This window comes from Micromys minutus (genome assembly GCF_963924665.1).
Source record: "Micromys minutus genome assembly, chromosome: 8".
Lineage (NCBI taxonomy): Eukaryota > Metazoa > Chordata > Mammalia > Rodentia > Muridae > Micromys > Micromys minutus.
In genome coordinates, this window is record NC_137977.1 from 13,352,208 (window position 1) to 13,373,503 (window position 21,296).

The window sequence follows — 21,296 nt, forward strand, 5'->3', positions numbered from 1 at the left end:
TAGCCTGTGAGGCAGAGATGGCAGAGGGCGTGGTTCCCCTCCGCTCTAGAATGGAGTTCCCGATGGGAGTCAGAGAGGTCCTGCAAGGGAAGTAGACGTTTTTCTTAGGTTTGTGGGAAGGCGGCAGGACTCTGGAGTGCCTGCGCGAGCCTCTGCCTGGAACAGGTGTAATACTACATTCGGCCGCTAGATGTCTCTGAACTCCAAGCATCGTGGCTCAAACAGCAGGTTGAACCCCAGCTCCAAAGTACAAGGGTGGTCTCTTCAGCCTTGGGTTCCCGCCGTAATTCAGACAATAAAAATTATAGAACCACACAATGCGACGTACTTTGTCTTCGCCACCCACATTTCTCCTGTATTCCCCTCCCGGATCCCTTTTTGCAACTGCATTTCTCTCACAAGATGCAAAGGAGAACGGCAAAAGCACCCCCATTTTAAAGGCAGAGAAGCCGAGGCCAACAGACAGTCAACGTGCTTTTCCAGGCCACCTTGTGGCAAAGTCTGCAAAGGCTGTTTCTGCATCTGCTTCCATTGTACCTTGCTGCCAATTCCCCTCCCTTACAGGGCCTGAACCAGCAGTCACAAGCAGCCTCCTGCCTTCCAGTCTAGGATTTGAAGTGAGTTTTGGCTGCGTTAAGACAACTGGGCATTAGGAGGGAGGACTTTGTGACTCAGCAAGGTGAAGCTGAGGCCAGGGAAGGGCAGAGCCACGCGAGGAAGGACAGAGGCAGCACTCAGGATTTAGAGTCAGGGCAGACAAAGGAAGAAGAAGCAGGAGCCAAGGCCAGCAAGACTGGCCTCTGGGGGCCAGGCTGTCCTGCTTTGCGGCCAGGTCGTGATTGACAGCCCTGGAAGGGGGTGAAAGAAAGGTTCTTTGTATGAAAGCTTCAGCCCCTTCAGCCATAGGAGGGCCGTCATCTTACAAACTGCCACGACATGGGAGCATGGCAGGGTGCTAGTGGGCTCCCAACAAAGCAGTCTTTTCCAAGTTGAAGGAACGGAACTGTCTACAAGACCAGCCAGGATTCTCACTATGGGAAAGGGGCTATTGGGGCAGGGAGGGGGGCTAGGTGTGGGCTCACTACTGGCTTGCTGCTTGGAGCTCAGCAGCTCACTGGGGATTGAACCTGAGGCCATGTGCATGCTAACCGGTCCTCTAACCCCGGGCTACAACCCCCAGCTATCACTTATGACTACCCATCTGGGACACTCCCCTCCGCCCTCTGAGGGCTTAGCAGAGCTGGGCCTCGGAACCCAGGAAGCCATGCCGCTGTTTTCTCTCATCCCCATCTCTCCAGACTTTGTGCTCTCAAAGCAGAGGGTTCTCTGTAGTCGGTTATCTACCTTTTAGGAGGAACCTGATTAGTGCTGCTGGGAGAGACAGGAGCACCATGGATGTAGTGACCAGCCTGCGTGGAGTTTCTATTAGTTTCTATATCTCCCAGTTACTTGGGGAGAAAGGGCTAAACAGTATGAGGACAGTTTGGGACAGTTGGGGAGGAAGCTACCTCCCTGGCCTCCCTCGCACTCCCACCCCACATTCCCACATCCATCTCCGTCCTGGTCATTTCTCAGGCCTGTGGTGCCCTACCCCAACATTCTGCCATACTTTGAGACTGACAGGGTCCCTGGAGTGGACTGAATCTTGCAGCCCTCCTTCATAGAGAGAGGCGTAGCCCTCGGTGTGATTGTATTTGGAAAAACAGTGAACATCAAGGACATCACTACAGTTGGTGTGGTCGTTAGGTAATAATGGCAGGTCCCACATGGCTGCTGTCCTTAGGGGACAAAGAGGAGACCCAGGGACATAGACACAAAGACAAAGACCATGTGAGGACACAGCAAAGTGATCCTCTTCGGGGAAGAAAGACTTTGCTCAAAATCAGTCCTGCTCATACCCTAGTCTAGAACTTCCACAGTGGTAGTTTGAACCACACAACTATCTTGTACCCAGCAGCGCTAGAAGCAGCCTCCTGGTCCACGAAGACTGAGCAAGGACAGGATCTTACAGGGAACCCACCCTTTTCCACATAGAAGGCACCCTTGAGGGTGGAATCCAATGGCAAGAGGCTGGAGGCGTGGGTTGCTCAGGACTCCATAGCTGCTATATAAATTGTATTGATAGATTATGATAACTTTGCAGGGCTAGCGTCCAAGTGCTGGGCAGGGTGTCCAGATAACACACAGGCCCAGTCTTCCTTATTTTCAGCAGAAGTCAGTGTCAGCCTAGGGTATGGAGGTTTCCTAGCTACAGCAGGCTCTGCTCGGGAGGCTGGGTCTGGAAGGAAGACTGTTTTCTTCTGTTTCTCATACTCCATAGGTCCAGCACTGCCAAGCCCTGCCTGATTCTACCATAAGGACGGGAGTGTGAGCAGAGAAAGCTAGCCTGGCAGAAAGATACCAAGTCAGGCTACAGAGATGCAGAGAGATGGCAGGGTCAAGTGTGGCAGAAGGAGAGACGCCAGAAGAACACCTAAAAGAGAGGAAGGGGGAAGGGAAGGGGGGAGGGGAGACGGTCTGTGGAGGAATGAAGGATGAGTGAAGCAAAGGGACAAAAAGGCCACCTGGTACCTCCCTGTAGCGAACATTATTTCCCCAGCCCAAGCCAGGGTCTCAGGACAGCTTTGGTCCCTACCTTTCTCCTTTCTCACGGTTTCCTGTCATTCATCCACATGTCCTCACAGTATGGGGTACCCTGAGAAAGCCACCACATGGTATTTCCCTGAGAATGTTCTTCATCCTGGATCTTGCCTTCAGGCTGGGAAAGGGTGTCATCCCTGCCAGGGGTGGCCTTCCCTGGATCAGGAACAGCTTCCTAAAGACCGGAGACGACTGTGCCAGTCCTCTGGGTAGAACTACTTGAAATCTGGGGTCTCTTTCCAGGCAGAGCTAGCTCCCTCAGAAGGCGCAAACTGACTGGACTTGGGCTTAGGCTTGGTACTTTCCTGAGCTTTGTGTAGATGGCTAGGACCAGAAGGGAGCCGGACCTTTCCTGTCCCTTGTCACACTCAGCTCCAACCTTGTCAACTCCTAGGTCCGCTTTGGGGAAAGAGGTATGTATGGAGTGAGCTGGTCTCACCAGAACAGGATTTAGGGCCAGCTTTGCTCCTTACAGTGGCAGTGGCTGGGCAGACAAATGGCTCCTTCCCAGCCCCTTCCCTCTGGCTCTGCCCCCTGCCCCTCCCTCTGCCACTCTTTGCATCAACACATAGCCATGCATTAAACAAGACATTCCATTAATTTCTTCATCATCATAACGTACGCTGGGACATACCCTTTAAATATTCATTCAGCTATGAAAACTGGGCATTAAAATTTTAATAATGTCAAGCTCATTTGAACCAGGCTCCTTGGGGACGATTACGATACAATTAGAATAAATATGGTGATCGAGCTGGTCCAAAGGCTTCACCTGGCCAGCATGGCTCTCTGTCTAGGTAGAGAGACCTGTGGCTGATGGGTAGACAGACTGACAGACAGGCCGGGCCTTTCCTGACTCCCTCTCCCCCTCCTACAGCCTTGTGGCCTTTCTGCTTCGCGCTGCTACCTCCGTTCCTCACAGGTCTCTGCTGCCTGACCCCTGAGAGCCAGGGTACAACACCAGCCATCTTCAGGAAGATGGCTCTGACTAACACTCTCATCTCAGTTCCTTCTGGCACTAGCTGGACTGCTGGCTGGATTCATGTGAAAGTGTGGTTTTATTTGTTCCAGCTTACTCTCCCAAACCTTGAACGGGAGGGCTTCATCAGCCAGGAATGAACATCATCTCTAGAACAGGACCAGCCTGGACATCCAGGGGTCTCCCAAACAATCAGCTATCCTCTGTCATCAGAAAGAGAAGCTTCCACATTCTGCAGCAATGTCGTCCCTTAAGGCTTGCATGGAGATCTGGGGTGAGGCTGAACCTTCCTGCATTCCTCATTGCCTTACAGCTGTTGAAACCCAATTCTGGGGGTGACCCGGGACTGTCCTCTTGTGTAATTATCTAGCTCCCATTTCCTGATGACAGGGAGATCATTTCTTATTAGGTCATAGGCCCTTCTTAGGAGCTGGTCCCTCCAACGTCTTGACTGAGTATCCCTGTATCACATGTGTGCACATGCATGTGCACATACATGATTAGTAGCATACCATATAATGTTGCCTTTAAAGAATGCACTTTGTTGGGGGAGGGGGTCATGATGAAATAAGAAAGCAGAGAACACAGGAAAGTAGTAACCTATTACTAGCAATTTTCCAGCAAGACCAGCCTTTCCTGCTTCCCATGTCTGTGGGCAGAAATAGCCCTGCGGTGTTGGGCTGAGAGGAAGAAGTGCAGTGGGTCTGGTTTCAAAGGGTTAGAGCCCTCTGTGCTCCCCCCTCCAGCTGACAGTCATCAAGCCCGGGTACTTCCTGGGTTGCAGGTGAGGAGCATCAGGGACACGTGCTCTTAATGTGTGGTAAGCTGTCTCTGGGATTTTGAGTACTGGTGTAAACAGGCTCAAACGGCTGGAATATGACCAACCCTGTCAGCACAGCCACCCTGGAATGCTGTTAGATGAGTGCATTCTATTCTGAGCCCCATAATTTGGCCACTGGGGATTGGCACAGATGACAACCATGATGTGGGTCCTTTATGGTGGGAGAATGGAACTCCCCCATAAACTCTCAGGGAACAAAGGTGTGTGGCTATCCATGCTGCCTACGGTGAACTTTGCCATCATACAGATAATGGAGTTAACACATGAACAGTAAAAGCATTTGCTTAAAGCTGCCAGGAGGTCAAGAGCTCATCTGCTTCTGGGTTAGATTCCCATCACAGGTCGGGCGGAGCTGAAGGCAGCACAGCCTCTCGTCGGGGGCTTCCACTGCCGCTGTGAGGAAGGCTCTCGGGGGAAAGACAGGAGTTGTGAGCATCATTTGTGGTTTGTTGTAAATATAAAACTGATTTAATTGCCTCCTTAATAAATTGCCAATGTTTCACTCCAAAGAGAGGGGCTAGAGGTTCAAGGAAACATGGCTTTCACCAGTACTGAGACCCCACTACGGACATCTCCAGTGGTCTCCACAGTTCCTCACCATGGCTTGTCCATGGCCGCTGACCCCGCTGTCAGGGCACGAATTTCCAAGGCTACCTGGGATAGAGCTGATGTTGGTCTTTTTCTCTGCTTGGTGGACTCCTATGCCTCCCGTGGTCTCGGGGCTTTTGGTCCTGCGACATATGTCAGATGTCCTTTGAAGTTCTTCATGCTGTTTCTCATTGCTTTATGGCATTGATGGAATGTCCTGGTCCCAGACTTTATGGCTTATTTAATATCTACCTCCACTCTGTAAGGGAAGGCCCGCAGCCATTTTGTTTTTGATGTGCATCCAGGCCCCAGTCATGGTGGCAGGAGCAGTGCATATTTGAGACAGACTGGGGACATGATGGCACCTCAGTCACTAAAGTACGAGTGGTGCCTATGTAACATCGCCAGGCATGTGCTTACGCCTAGTCTCAGTGCCAGGGCAGTAGAGCCAGGCGAATTTCTGGGGCTTCCTGGGCAGCCAGCCTGGCCTGATTGGTGAGCTTCGGGCCAGTGATAGACCCCGTCTTAGAAGCCAGAGCTCCTTTCACTCCGTCTTCACACACACTGAGGTTGGAAAAGGGCAGAGAACATCACCATGGCCCCCGAAAAGGTCCACACAAGGATCTCTAAAACAGCCTGCCCTGTTGAAGGTACCAGGTGGAGCTTGCTGAGAAGAAAAGTTTCAGTGGCAGGGGGAAGGGGAGTAAGGGGGGGTCTGGGTGGAGAAATGAATAAAATCCCTTATATAAATATGTTAGTCTATCAAACCAAACCAAATTAGATTGTGTCCTGTAGAATAAAACCTGAAGTTGACCACACTATACACACACACACACACACACACACACACACACACACACACACGACAACATATTCATCATGTGGATGACCAAGGTCTCTTTCAAGTGGGCTCACCAACCTAGTTCCTGGGCCTGGCATTGGTGCCCAGAGGCTGCAAGTGGGTCACCCGCCCTTCAGACTTGTTTGCAGACCAAAGAGAAAGACCCTGTTAATCCTCTGCCCTCGAGCTGAGGAGCCCTGTAGTACCTTCGGATTAGGAAGGGTTTACTGAAGCAGTGATGTTCTTTAGAGAGACAGCCATCAACAGGACCAGACAGAAGAACAGGGTTATTGTTAAAATATGCAAATCTAGAGCCCATTGAAATGCAAGCCCTCCAGACAAGATATTTTAAAAATAACTTACTTCTTTTCTCACTTTCCGATCTGAAGTGGCCATCTGACACTTGTCTGGACAAGATACGTCAGCCCGGTTAAGATCTTTGCCCCCTTTTACCCATCTATTCATTTGACCAGCCAACTAAGGCCCCTGGTATATTTCTTGGGCAAAGTGTTCGAGATAGCCTCCGGGTTACTCCCAGAGACACTGTGCTGTGTGCAAGCCACACCTTCATCCTGTACCTCCTCTTACTTTACTAAGCAGTAAATCCTAAGGCTTTGCCTACACTTTTTGCATGATTAAGTCTACTTGATTACATCTGTGATTACAAGTGGTGTGTGCACATGTGTGCACGTGTGTGTGTGTGTGTGTGTGTGTGTGTGTAGGTATGCTTGGTGTGGAGTAGCCAGAGATTAATATAGGATGTCTTCTTCTATTGTTCTCCACCGTACCTCAAGAAATTTTGAGACAAAGTTTCCCACTGAACCTGGAATTCAGTGGTTAAGCTAGACAGGTCAACCAGTAGGCCGCTGGAATCCTCTTGCTCTTGCCTTCCCAGTGCCGAGTTTACAAGTGCACTTTAATGAACCTGGCATTGTATGTGAGTGTCAGGGAATCAGTCTCAGGTCTGAGGGCTGACGAAGCCACCTCCTTGGCCCTCACACCTGCTGTGCTGCTCATCACTGACTTAGGATGCTTTGCTCTGCACTGTCAACAGTGTTGGGTGTTAAGGACCACAGCAGAGCTTCTAGCTGCCTTGGGGAAGAGGCTGGACAATGTGAACCCAGGCAGGACAAGTGTGAACTGTGGCAAGTCAGTCTTTTCCATGCTCCAGAACTTTCGGTGACCTCATAGTGGACACAATAACCTTTGTTCTTTCCTGAAACCCACACTTTCAGAGTGGGTGGGATTGGAGTGGGAGGGCACCTGGGGGAAGTATAGGATAACCAAGGGAAGGAAGGGAGATCACACACTATGAGAGAGAGAAGAGTCACTGAGTGTGGAGGGGTGAGCAGGCTGTACCTGCTCAGTCTGGCAGGGCCTGGATACTGCTAGGGTTGGCTAGTGCCTGCTTGTTTGAGACAAATCCCGTCAGGACACCGTTTGTCTAGCAAGTGCATGGAGTAGAATGAGCTCAAGGAAACATGCACAATGCCAGACAGATGCTTAGAGTAAGATGGGCCACTGTTCTCTGGGATCTGGCATCGTCTAACTCTCTGGGAAGGTAGGAGTCCAAAGCTGATACTGGGAAAGGTTTGGACAAACTGACAAAAGGTTTGATTATCCCTGGCACAGCTGTACTTCTTTGTTCCCAAGTGACCCCTCACCCCAGGCCAGATCTGGCAAAGGGAATAAGATTATGTGTGAAATGCAGAGCTCTTAGTCCAAGCAGCCCCCTTTGCAGCCTACACATCCTCTTTGGTCCAGCCCTATAAGCAGGCTGCCCGGCAGTTGCTATGCAACAGGCTTCTCTGTGTCCAGCCAGCAGCAGCAGGAAGCACTGGGAGGCTGTTCTGTTTGGTAGGCGGCTTATGCTACCCACACTTCTTCCGTCTTCTCACCCTCCTCCTCCTCCACCTCCTCCTCCTCCTCTTCTCCATCTTTGCCTGGAATTTATGTATAAAATCTACTGCCCTTTCACCTAAAGGGCTAGGAGGAGGGTTTTCCCCTTGCTCCTGGGCTCTGGACTGGTCAGAGTTTCTGTGACAGGCCCAGCCCAGCCCACTGCTGCTTCCAGTACAGAGAAGACCTTTCAGTTAGTGTTCGATGTCCATTGTCCCCTGAACCTTCATGATCCAATGAGAAAAAGAGGGTTTTGTTTTTTGGATTTACACTTCTCTGGGCTAGGACAGGTAAAGTAGGTTGTAAGATAAACCCTATGGATTCCTGACCCTAAGAAGCTGGGCTTTAGTGACCATGTGTCTCTGTCAAGACCCCAGTGCCTAGAATTCCTTGTCCATATTCCTCTTACTGTTCCTATCCATCCATCAGAGCTGTGCTGGCAGAGGTAGGAGGATCCTCACAGTCTCAGTTAAGCGCTGCTGCCTTGGAAACCAAACTAATTAGCTGCTCAGCCAGGCTGGGTCACTAACCCTCTTTAGGGTGGGGCTTCATGATGGTTGAAGACAGTGGATGGATGATTCTGGATGGAGGCAGATCTGATTCAGTTGCCAGGCCTGGATTTCTATCCTAGCTTTGCAAAATACTTGCTCTCGGAGGCAGCAGTTACTTAACCCCTTAAAGGGGGACCCTCCTAGGATGCAAGGGGATGAGGCTTAATGAAAACTCTTAGCAGTGTCCTGCAGCCATCCTCTTGCTCCTGCCCTCCTGGGCCTCTCCCTGCTTCTATGGGGGAAAGTCTAAGATTATGGTAGGAAGACTCTGTGTGACCTAGAAGCAAGGTGCCAGAGACATGTGGTAATTATTGTCTGCCTCATCCTGAAAGCCTAGCCTTTGCTCTTGTCCCAGCTTTGTCCTCTCTATTTGGTCTATCAGCATGTATGCCTGCTTCTTCAATGGACTACCAACTTGATTCATTAATTCCCTTGATCATTCATTCATCCACCTAGTGTGGGTTGAGAGCCTCTGTGGGCAGGGTCAGTTCTGTGACCCCCACTTCCACACCATTGTTCACTGCCCAGTCTTCAGAAGAAAAAGGCTTGCTAAAAACGCACTCTGCTACATTCTTGGGCCCCACTGTACCTTGCTTGGGCTTGTTGATATGGCTGGCCAATGAACGTCAGGGACCAACCTGCCTCTTTCTCCTGAATGCTAAGATTACAGGGCCATGTCATTATAAGCTGGCTTTTTCAGTTAGTGCTAGGGACTAAACTCAGGTTCTCATGCTTGTGTGGCAAGAACTTTGTTGACTAAAGCATCGCATCTGTCTACTGTGTGTCGATTTTTATCTCTTACAGTTTTTGCTACTATGGTTCTAAGGTATACCTTGAGATCAGTGTTTACTGTTATTGTGGGGATAGAGTCTGAATATGAAACTTAGGCTGGTCTTGACTCACTATGTAGACCAGGCTTTCCTCAAAATCATAACATGCCTCCAGTTTCAGACTCAGGGAGTTGGAATTAAAGGTGTGAACTTACTTGCCTGTTCTCTCTCCCTCTCTCTCTCTCTGGATAGGTAGGTGTCTTGGGCAGGGAGATCTATTGAGTGTGAATGTATGCCAGTCTCGGTGACATGTGGGCTGACATTATTATTCAGTAAGGCCAAGTTTCCACTTCCAAATGTGGATCCATCTCATGTCCCCTGACCTGCTTTAGTTGATCCCGCCTCCCAAGGCAGTGCTCTGTGGCTGAGCTGTTCTTTACTGCCAAGGTCTTAGTGTTTTCTTGTAAACATACCCAGATTCTTTTCAGCCAACCGTCAGGTGCCTGGGATGACATCTCTCCAGCCTTGACAGGGGCTCTCAGCAGTTACAGGCGACACACTCTAGCCCACACTGCCACTGTTGCCTCTGAAGGTTTAAATCTGAGGCCGCCTGAACACGCTATCAGAGTTGGCATGAGGAAACAGCAGGATCAGGCCCAGGGACCTGGATAAAAACTCTTTTCTGTGTCAGCTGCCTCTTTCCTTCCTTCCTCGTTCTCTTATCGGGCCAGAGTCACATGCTTTGAGTCTCGAGTGGCCCCCCCCCGCCCCTCATGTTCCTTCACCCTACTAGGTTTGTCCCCAGTTAGGTTTCTTCTACGTCCTCCCTAAGTCTGAACCCTCTTAATTCTCTCCCAAGCCTTCAGCCTCAGCCTAGGCCTGGGGAGAAAGCCCACACGAAGTAAATGACAAATGAAAAGGAAATTGCTCTTAATCCCCACGCCACAATCTGGTGATGTCAGCCAAGCGCAAACCTGAGTCATCTCTGAACAGCAGGCAGCGACATTTGCTTTTTGAAATTTGTTTTGTCTCTGGGCTTCTGATTTAATCATTCCCCCCTCTCTCTCCCTCTCTCCCTCTCTCCCTCTCTCTCCCTCCCTCTGCCCCTGTGCTCCAGTGTTCTAATGTGAGCCTGCACCCAGCTCGTCCAAGCCTATTTCCCTGGCATTAATTAACACAGCTCTCCAGCCTCCAACAGGCTAAATGATGAATCAGGTTAAATTCCAGACAACAGCCACACACTACCATCAATTAGCCATCTCCGGGGCAGCTTCATTAATAAGCATCGATCACAGCCCTCCTTCTGAAACATGCCAGGGTCTCTGGGTCACGGGCACTGCTTGCAAGTGTGTCAGGCTTGGGTGCAAGTGTAAGCATGTAGATAAACTGGAATGTGGGGTGAGGGGCAGGTGACTACAGAAGTGGGGGGGGCACATGTTTAGGTGAGTGAAGCAAAGTGGGGGTAGCAGTAGACTTGTAAGCAATGTACATGTAAGTGTGCTTGGTGTGTGTGTGTGTGTGTGTGTGTGTGTGTGTGTGTGTGTGTGTGTGTGATTCTACACATAGGTATGGTATGGGATGTGTGTGATGTACATGTGGTATATGGGTGGAGTGTGTATTCAATGGTAAAGAGCTACGTTCTCTCCTTATCTTCACCGTGTCTTTCTTTCAGCAATACCACGACTCCTCCTTGCCGCACCTCTGGCCAGGTAGGTCCATGTCTTCCTCCTGTCTGAACACTGGGGTTCTTGTAGGTGTCACTGGTCCTTTGTCTTGTCCCCTTCTCCTCCTTGGAGATTCTGCTTGGCTTGCAGCCCTGTGAGGTAATCCTATCCTCTGCCTTGTCGTTCTGCCCCTGGTACATTCTGGCTGTCAGTTAGCTATTCTCCCTGGCGTGATCTCCAGCCCAAAGCCAGACCTGTTCCTGTGGCTAGTTCCCAGCCTTTGGTACCACTGTTCACTGTTAGTGCAGAAGGCCTGGCCGATCCCTCCGAAGCCTCTGCTTTTTGAGATTAGAATCCAGCCCTCTATCTTCATTAACCCAGCCCTGCTTTGTCTCACATCTGCCTCCGGCAGAATAGTTATGAGCCAGGAACAGCTGGAAGGCTCAGGGACCCATGTGCCCACGTACAGGGCCTGGTTCTTTAGGTTGCCCACTCGGCCTGCACCCACTATGGTAACTCTGGAGGAGCCAGCCAGAGCACACTCCCTGAAGGCAGCAGGCATCCAAGTCTCCCTCTTGCCTGCTCTCCATTCATTTCCTCTCAATGTCCCCTCACCGTGCTGGTCACAGGCAAGCAGCCACAGGCACACATATTCCTACTACCCCTCCCAGATCCTGCTTCAAGGCAGTGGTTAGTATCACCCTCAGAATTACCCATGGGAAAGTGTGGTCCTTAGATGTGAGCATCCGAGTGGTGACAGGTGTGTGACCTCCCATGGCAACCCGGCAGATTGGCTTTTTAAAGGTTAATTAAGAACCTTCGGCCGGACAGCAGGACCATGGCGCAGCCAGTGGCGGTGGATGCCCCGTCTCTCCAGACCATTAAACACTAATTAGGTTTGGAAAGTCTATTGAGCTCCTGAGGTCCTGTCAAGGCAAGTGCTGGCCCCCAGGATGCCCTTTGAAATACCAGCGCATTCACCTTGACCCCAGTCCAGCTGCTGGGCTGCCCTGTAACCTCAGGTTCTGAGCTACAACCCCCATCTCTCCCTTGCCTGGCCCACCCACCCTTTTGATGCTTGCTTGCAGGCCGAGCAGTTTATCTGGGGCCTGCCCAAGGGATGCCTCCTTACAGCCCCTCTTGCTTCTAAGATGTCACCCCTGTCTACCTTCCATGAGAAATAGGGCAACAGTGGCACGGGGCCCGGTGATGAGACAAACTAAGAGTGGCCAGAGCTCTATTGTCCAGTAGCCAAGGAGGTACTGGGAGAATTCACACCCTAAGCTTCATACCTTCCTCTTGGACTTGCTATCTGTTCAGCCCTATCAAAAGTGCCTTGCGATATCTGGCCCCAAGGACTCTCCTGGTGAAACTCTTGTTTCCTCTTCAGCAAAATCTCACCCACCAGAGCCCCAACAACCCACCAGATACCTCTTTCCTAGAGTCTGTTTTGTTCTCTGCTATTGGATTCAGCCACAAACTAGCTGCTCCTGGTGGCATTAATTCATCCAAGTACCCGTTACCAGAAGCCTTACCTTGTGCTGAGGAACCTTGAAGGGGATGCCCTTCGAAGGAGCCCTCTACCATGCAAGGTTTTACCATTGTTGATCCATATCTACCTGAAAGTCATGTTTCTACTGTCTGCTGGTCCTTATCTTTATCTCAGATGGGTTGTCAAGGAGCTCAGAGAATTTTAAAGAAAGTGGAATAAGCAGATTCGTGCTCAGATATACAAAAAGAACATGGGACCCCCGGGTCTCCCAGGTCATTGGACTAGGATATACACTTTTTGCCTCCGTTCTAGAACAGTTGGGAAGGGAGAATGGTGCTGACCTCAGGACTTCCCACAGAGTCTGCATGTCTTACCTGTTGCCCTCAGCCCTATGAGCAACACGTGTGCATGCTTCCTAAACACACGAATGCCATTGTTGCCACTTTATAGCCACCACTCATGGTTACCCCTGCCACGTGACCTCCAATCACCACCATCCCTGGCACTGTCATCACCACTTCCACAGCCACCATAGTCACCACCAGCACCTCACATCTTCACCTGCACAGAGCATGGCTTAGCTCACAGGGTAACACTATTGGGGTTCAGTATACAGGGCGTGCTGTAGGTGGGGCCTTCTTGTAACCCCACTAAGCTGGTACCTAATACCTGGCCCCATAATAGGAAGAGTTCACTGAGCTCTGCAACTGCAGGCGGCCTACCTCACCCCAGTCACCGAGGCACCGTGCCCCTCTTCACTAAGGATTCGTGTTATCACAACTGCTTTCCCTGGATGAGTGATTTCCAGAGCAGAGCAGACCAAGTAGGTCAAGGCACCAGCACAGTGCTGGAGACCCAGCTTGGTTTCACTTGCCACTTGCATCTCTCCACTGCCCCTCTGGACAATACCCCGAGGCCCGACTACCTCCAAGGAAGGCTGGGAAGGAGGTAGGTAACGTACATCATTTAGATTTCTCCACCCAGATTTCCACAGTCTCCAGCTCTCGTGACAGGCAGGGCTGAAGTGGGCCTGTGTGGGCCCAGGAGGCACAGCCCAATTTCATAAGCATGAAGTATTATGATTGCATTGATTTCCGTCATAAATCATATTTCCTATCTCCTGACTTTTTCTCCTGCGCCCCGACTTAAGCCTTGGTATTTTCTTTAGCTACTGCCACTGCCGAGACTAGAGATGATATTAGGATAATGATGATAAATTTTGCCCTGAGGCTAGGCCACTCCCTCTATGTAGGGAGGGGGACTGTATGTCCCCTCAGATGGAACTCTTGGCTGGAAGGTGGCTCTCCTGAGGACCTAGGGGACAGAACACCTGTGCCTGGATGTTTTGGGTTTTATCAGGCAAATGAGCACATGTATATGTGTATGAAAATGTGCCCAGCTTATTGTCATGCACATGCAAAGGCTTCAAGTCTTTCCCCTGCCCCAGGATAGCTTGTTTGTGAACACATGGCAGGAGGGAACAGAGGTAAGGGTCAAAGTTAGCACTGAGCATCCAAGGAGCAGCTACCACCAGGCTGGGTGCTTCTGGTGACTTGGGACTAGGAGCTCCTGGTTGTTTTCCTCTGTGCAATACATCTCACCTGGTATCATGCATCATCTCGTGTTAGCCCTGCTGTGACCCATCCTCCCTTAAGGACCTGTGGTGGATCCCTGTGACAGCTGAGACAGGGACTTCTCACCTTCCTGACACTCACTGTGGTGGCAAGCCTGGGATAACTTGCTGGGTGTGGCTTCAGGAGATCTTTCTGTAACACAGCACCTGGGCGGGGGAACCAGTTTGACATCCAAAATGTTCAGAAATGATTCTCTGACTGAGCTGGGATCCCTCGAGGGGTGACAATGACATTTGGGGTTCTAGATACAAGAGCAGAATATTCCCATGGGGGCTTCGGGACCATAGGAATGGGAGACCCTCAGGAGCTACAGGTTCTCTGACATGTGGACCAGTCTTGGAACAGAATGAGGGCTCAGTGGGGACATGGGCTGATGGCTGGCTTCTTCTCCATGTATCTATTCAAAATGTGTTCTTGGGCTGAATGTTTTCTCCCATTGCCCTGTACACAGGACAGAGGGCAGATGTCAGTGGTCAGGATTCTCTCTAGACCAGGGCTTGCTTGTGACCTGTGTGCACAGTCTGCTGGATTTTGTCAGCCATCCCAAATAGTGTGTTTCTACCGACCAGGAAGACAGCGGCAGGGAGTCACAGACTCAGAGAAGATGAAAGGGTCGAACTTTACCACTTGAAAGTCAGAAAGCAGCTTCATGGCGTCCTCTGGGATGAAGCATCCTCCATGATGTGAGCTTACTGCTCTACCAGCTACATTCACACTGAAACTAGGCTGAGGGATGAGCCACCCACACCGCCCACAGCCCCGTGTCCTGCCCCCATGCTGTAAGTACAGATACGCCTTGCACTTCTTTAGACAATGGCTTGCAGCAGCCATGGTGATGAGAGCCTCTTGAGAGACAGGAAACAGCAACGCCTTCAAGACTCCTGGTTGGGTTGCATGGTGCACAATAGAAGTTGAGGCATCACCAAAAGGGCTGAAAGCAAAGGTGCTTGTCCTGCCAAGCTCTTTCCTGTCTTTGCAGCCCTCTGTATATGACTGCTTAGATCCATCCCTGTATAATAGATTGAAAGGGGGAAAACACACACACACACACACACACACACAGAGAGAGAGAGAGAGAGAGAGAGAGAGAACCCTTCATCTTCCTTTTCTGCTCACTGCCAGCAGTCCCAAGAGCCAGCATAACATTCAGGCTCAGGCTGCACAGCACAATGCTCAGAGAGCCCAAGAACGTGGGGTCAGTGATCCTGTTCTGTTTTCAATTGCTGCTATGCTAGTGGGAAGGGTCCCTGCTTCAGCAGGCTGGCCAGGCTTCTGGGAGACAGGGGTAGCAGGATGGGGTGGCGTGTGTGCCCTGCACTTCCCACCCCTTATTGTAGCGAGTGCAGGCCAAGCGGGGAGAAGTCAGATCCCTGTTGCTGCTCCTGTACGACCATCATCTTCCCATCTCAGAACCTTCTGGGAAATCATAGGCTGTCGGGGAGGAGGTCAAATCATAACTGATACGGCACTAATATGTATGGAGATACGTTTGAGCCACTCGGGACAACCCCAGTTGAGAGGATCTAATTTTACCTGTCTTATTAACGCACACACACACACACACACACACACACACACACACACACCACACCCTTGGATTCTAATATGGAAAGAAGGAAGGGACCAGGGAAACAGCTCCCCTGTCCTGTCCCTGGTGGTCTCCATGAATGCCAGGTTTATAAAAGCAAGCAAACCAGTGGGATGTCTACCTAATATCCCAATGTGTACACAGAGATGGAAATTCCTAAATCATGTGGGTGCTCTAATCTATGTGGAGCTTGAGACGCTATATACTCAGAGGTTCACTTGTGCTAGGAAGACATTGGGCTGCTGAGAATGCACAGATGACAGATGTTGGCTTTGGTCATGCCTGTTCTGGGCTGAGAGCAGAGCCTTATATGTCTCTGCTTTAAATATGCTTTTGTGAGAATTAGAATCGGGTGTGTGGTGCAACCATGTCTGTGTTTGTGTATACCTTCTGGAGTTCTGTTGTAGGACCCATTGTGAATCAGAGTGTTGGAGCGCTGTCATGGACAGTCTCTCTCTCTCTCTCTCTCTCTCTCTCTCTCTCTCTCTGTGTGTGTGTGTGTGTGTGTGTGTGTGTGTGTGTGTGTGGTGAAGGTAAGACAGAAGGTAACATCCCTAAGAGCCAAGATAATGGAAATCTCTTAGGTGTGGTACTTTACATGACCACCAGATGGCACCAATATGCAAGCTAAGGGTTGAACCCAGGGAGTTGGTTGGGCTTTGTGTTCAGCAATCCCTGCATCTGTGAGTGGTTGTGTGTGTGTGTGGGGGGGGTGTATACACAGATGTGGAAGGATAGGAAGAGACGATCTGATGAGGGCTGGGCATTCTTGAACATTGGGAGGGTAGCTTGTAGCACATGCCAGACCACATGCTCTACAAACCTGGTTCTCTGGGAGTGTGTGTGCAGACAAGCTGCTGTGTTCAGGCCTGCAGAGGTCAACTCCAGCCCATTTCCAGACTCCCTGCAGCTCACCTTTCACTCCTGCCAGGCTGCCCACCCTAACTGCTTGCCTTTATCCTCACGACTACTTCCTCCTTTCTCACCACGCTACACTCACCCACACGGTGACTGGAGTAATCTCTCCCTAACAAGATTCTCACCCACTCTCTGAACACTGTTAGAGCCCTCTTTACACCTCTGAGCATCAATCCACTGTCTCCCATTTTTCTCTTTTTATTTTTTTTGGCCATCCCTTGCCCAGAACTGTCTTGCCATCTGTTCAGCATGGCGCACGTGGGAATCTTTTAGAAATCAACACTTTTTTTGATAGAGGCAACCACAGGCACTAGACACTGGAGAGAGTACCAGACAAAAGGCATGACACCTTTTCCACTTGCCTGTCTACGCAGTGCCTCAGGAAGGCTTGGTGGCCCACACTGGGCACACAGCCGTGGGATAGTACCAGTGACTTCCTAAAGATTTGACAGGTGATAGCAGAACACTGGGGTGTATGGTTCTTACCGGAAGCCCTGGATTGGGGGTTGGAGAGAGAGAATACACAGATCACAGTGGCCTCCTGAGGCTATTTGTTTTGTTGAGGGGGAAAAGGTATCAGGTAGCCCAGGCTAGCTTTTAAACCCCCTTTGTCGTTGAGGAGATAGCCTTGAACACTTTCACGTATGTATGTGTTTGTTTGTTTATATGTGTGCATGAGTGTGCACATGTAAACTAGAAGTCAACCTTGGATGTTGTTCCTAAGGAAATATCTTTCTTGCTTTTTGAGACAGGGCTTCTCACCGGGACCCAAGGCTAGCCAATTCAGCCAGGTTGGCGTCTTAGTCAAAGTTCTACTGCTGTGAAGAGACACCATCATTGTGGCAATTCTTAGAAAAGAGAGCGTTCAGTTGTTGTTTGCTTACAGTTTACGAGGTGTAGACCATCTTCCTCATGGAGGGGAGCGTGGCAGCAGGGACAGACAAGGCAGAGGAGAGTTCTACACTCCGTTCTACAGCAGGAAGAGAGATTCCAGGCCCGGCTTATGCATTTGAAATCCCAGAGACTAACCCCAGGGATTCACATCCTCCAACAAAGCCACACCTCCTAATCTCTGTCAAGTATCGCCGCCATTCCCTAATGACCATGCCTTTAAATATATGAACCTGTGGGGACCATTCCTAGTCAAACCACCAAAGCTGTCTGGCTAAACAGCTGCAGAATCTCCTGTCTCTGCCTCCCAGGTGGTTAGGTTATAAGCACTTGCCACACTACACTTTGCTGTTTATGTGGTTCCTGGTGCTTCTGCAGAAAGCACTTTTCTGACTGAGCCATCTCCCCAACCCCGGCCTTGAACCTGATCCTCTTGTCTCTGCCTCCCAATTGCTGGGATTGTCAGTGAGCACCACCATGTTCAGCCTCCACCCCACCCCCGACCGAAGGCTGCCTGTTTTTAAGGCGAGTGTGGAAAGATGGCACTGTCGTTGGAGTTCAGAAAAATCAGTGCTTACCAAGTGAGGGAAGAGTCCCCTGGTAAACCACCAATGCTTGCTCTCGGTATTCATTGGAGCACAATGACAGTGCACACACACACACACACACACACACACACACACACACACACACACACACACAATGACAGCGTGCACAGGCAGGGCTGCAGACTTTCCTGAACCTGAACTCCAAGGGAAGAAGAAATGCCCCCGGGCCAGCCTGGCTTGCCAGTGTCCGGTAGGCTGCCATTCCCCCAGAGATGCATATTGAAGATAGGGCATGCCCTGCCTGTTCCAGCAGTGCTTTACCGCAGCCCACTTCCTGCTTAGGTTTGGTTGTTCAGAGCAACCTGCAGGAGCAAAGTGTGTGGAGGGGGGGAGGGGCAGAGCAGGGGAAAGTGGAGAAAGAGGGAGGAGTTTAATGCAGCATTCCTAGGTCCTTGGGCCTGCCCAGAAGTGGGAGGGAGAGACAGTGAGTTGTGCAAGCTCTCACACTTGCTGGGGCAGTGAAGGTGGATAAGAGTCTGGGAGTTTACTAGCCAAGTGCTTTTAGGCACCTTTGATGGAGTTAGCTGGAGAGGAAGGGCCCTGGGCTTGTGAAGGTGAGTTAAATCTGAAGAAACAGTCCCATTCCCCCTCATTAAGGTGTCAGGGACCTTTACATGTTTGGAATACATGTTTGGAAAGCCAAGCCAGGTCTAGCTTAGAGCCTGGGTGCACTGCAATCTCCAAGGTCTCCCAGTCACCCACCCTCCCTGGCTAAGTGGTGACAGCAGCCACGCAGCGAAGATTGATCCGTGGCCCTTCTGTGTAAGATGCTGGCATGCTGCTATGCACATCCATCAGGGGAACGTTAGGCCAATTATTCATTTATTAATAAGGGCTTTGCAGGCCCATCCCCCACCCCTTGCTTGGCTCTCCGAGTGTCTGCTTTCATCTGGGAAGTCTCCCAGTGAGCACCTGACTTGCAGTTCTTGGCCCTTGTTTGTCTCCTTCTCACTCAATAGGCCAGAGGCAGGCTGCTCATTCCTGTTGGAGGTCCATCTACCAGGCGTGTCTAACCTTTCGACACCCCAACACAAGGTCTTACATAAAATTCACACTTGAGAACAACAGGATCAAGTTATAAATAAGTAAATAAATAATAATAATAGTAAATTACACACACCTAATGGTTTGTGTTTATGATCAATCCTTGTGTTGGGCAGCATTCATAGCTGTCTCAGATTCCAGAAAGGCCCCAGATTAGACTTTTTCAAGCCCTGCTTGAAGGCTGCCTTTGATCCTGAGCATGAGGAGGAGAGCCTGCCTGCACCTGCCAGGGACCCACGTGCCTGCCACCACCTGCCTGCACCTGCCAGGGATCCACCTGCCTGCCACAACCTGCCTGCACCTGCCAGGGATCCACCTGCCTGCCACCACCTGCCTGCACCTGCCAGGGATCCACCTGCCTGCCACCACCTGCCTGCCACCTCTCTAGTGCTGGACTTACAAACACTTAGGACCATGTGACTTCTGTGGACTGATCTCACACCATCTTGCTTTGTACTTCAAGTATATCACCTCCTGGACCATCTCTCCAACCTTCTTCAAGGAAGCTTTAGGATCACATAGCCTCAGGTGAGACACAGCCCTTCCCTGTGACCCTGGAGGTAATGAGAATTATCACCTCTGATGCTTGGTGACTCACTGTCCTGGAAGTGAGGAGGAGTGGAGTGGATACATTCCTGCACATGGCTGGGGGACTTTAAGAGGTCCCAGTCATTGGGATGAAGTTTTTTTTGATGGAACTAGGTTTGGACATCACAAGCCTCACTCTCCAGGGCCTTTCCCCCTGAGTGGGGACAGCATGTGACACGGTGCTCTCAGATGTGAGAGAGCCTTGGAGGGAGGCATTTGTGCCTTGGATTGGAGACAGGAAACAGGAGGGAACTGCTGGACAGAACATGACTCACACTCCATAGAAACACAGCTGGGAAGCCCCTAGACAAGTGTCCTTTCTATTCATTCTGTCTCCTGTGGGGGGTGTCACACCCTCCCTAGCTGAACCAAGCTGAGCCCAGCACAGGCTGCCACCCTTCTCCATTCGGGTTGTTTGTAGAGTCTGAAGGAAGCACATGGAAACGCTTGGAGAGACCAGGAAGCTAGGGAGCCTATCAGTCCTGAGACAGACGTCTGCCATAGCTAGGTCCTTTCGGGTGCGATTACAGAGCGGGAGAAGGAATCAGGAAAGCATTTGAAATGATCTGTAAGTGGGCTTCAACGACAGCAGGAATTGCAGTGGCTCTCAGGCAGAATTCCTCATTCAGACATGAAGACAAAATGACAATGGCATCCCTCCACTCTCCAAGCACAGAGGCATGTAAGTGACAGAGCGGCCACTGCACTTCTGTGCCAAGTACACACCTGGATGAGGCACAAACAAAGCAGGCAGGTGAGCTGAACGTAGACAGCAGCCTGGCCCATCAGAATCACCAAACAGTGAGGAATAGAGGACTTACTTGTCTTAGGGTCACAGGCATGATTGATTCCTGACACGGGTGTGTCCTGCTAGTAGTGTGAAGCTGAGAAGGGCATGTGCCCATCAAGGCAAGGCTCAGGGACAAGACGCTTTGTGGTGAGAGGAGCTGGGGGTGAGAGGCACTACGCGGAGGTCTCTGACAAGTTCATGGACCAGAGCTATGGGTGTAAGGAACTGAGCAGAGAACAACAGCTGGAGGCAGCTTGGGTGTCAAGTCCAAAGTGTGGATTGGGCTCTGCAGTCATGTGGGGTGACTGGAGTACGCTTGGTATCATCACCATAGTCTAGCAGCCTGCTGGGGGGTGGGGGAGGAGAGCAAAAAGGAAAAGGAAGTCTTCAAGTTTGGATGTGGTGTCTGGGGTGGTAGTGTATGCCTTTAATTCCAGCACTCAGGAGGCAGAGGCAGGCAGATCACAGAGTTGGAGGCCAGCTCGGTCTATAGGGGGAGTTCCAGGATAGCCAGAGCTACATAGAGAAAGCCTGTCTTAAAAAACCAAAACTAAAATGGTTAGGGTTCAGAATTTAGGAAAGAGACACAGTCGTAACAGACCTAGGAGCATTAGCATCTTGTGTGGATGAAGGGCCTTGACTAACAAGGGTCAGTGTCCCTGAAAAACAAGGACACAGGCTGTACACTGTCATTGCTCTAGAGACAAGTCCAAGACTGTGCCGGTTAACATGATCCACTATGGCGGGAATCTCTCACTCTGGGAAGGGAAAGCTGTGAAGACCTGTTCCAAGAACTTCCAGAGAGTTCATGCTTCTGAGAAGCTACCCACTCAAGCGCTTTCTATCCAAATGTCAAACTGCTCATCCCTATTGCCCAAGTGACTGTTTACAGTCCCCACACACTCAAAACCCTTCCTGACCATTACCAGCAGCTCGAAATAATGGTGGCATGGATTCCATCAGGTCTCGG

General features: G+C 50.7%; 1 protein-coding gene across 26 annotated transcripts in view; it reads right to left on the bottom strand.

The window, feature by feature from the left end:
* CELF4 (CUGBP Elav-like family member 4) overlaps window positions 1-21,296 on the bottom strand; it is a gene marked incomplete at both ends in the record, with an annotated part of 273,049 nt that overhangs the window by 58,664 nt on the left and 193,089 nt on the right. The window lies entirely within an intron of this gene.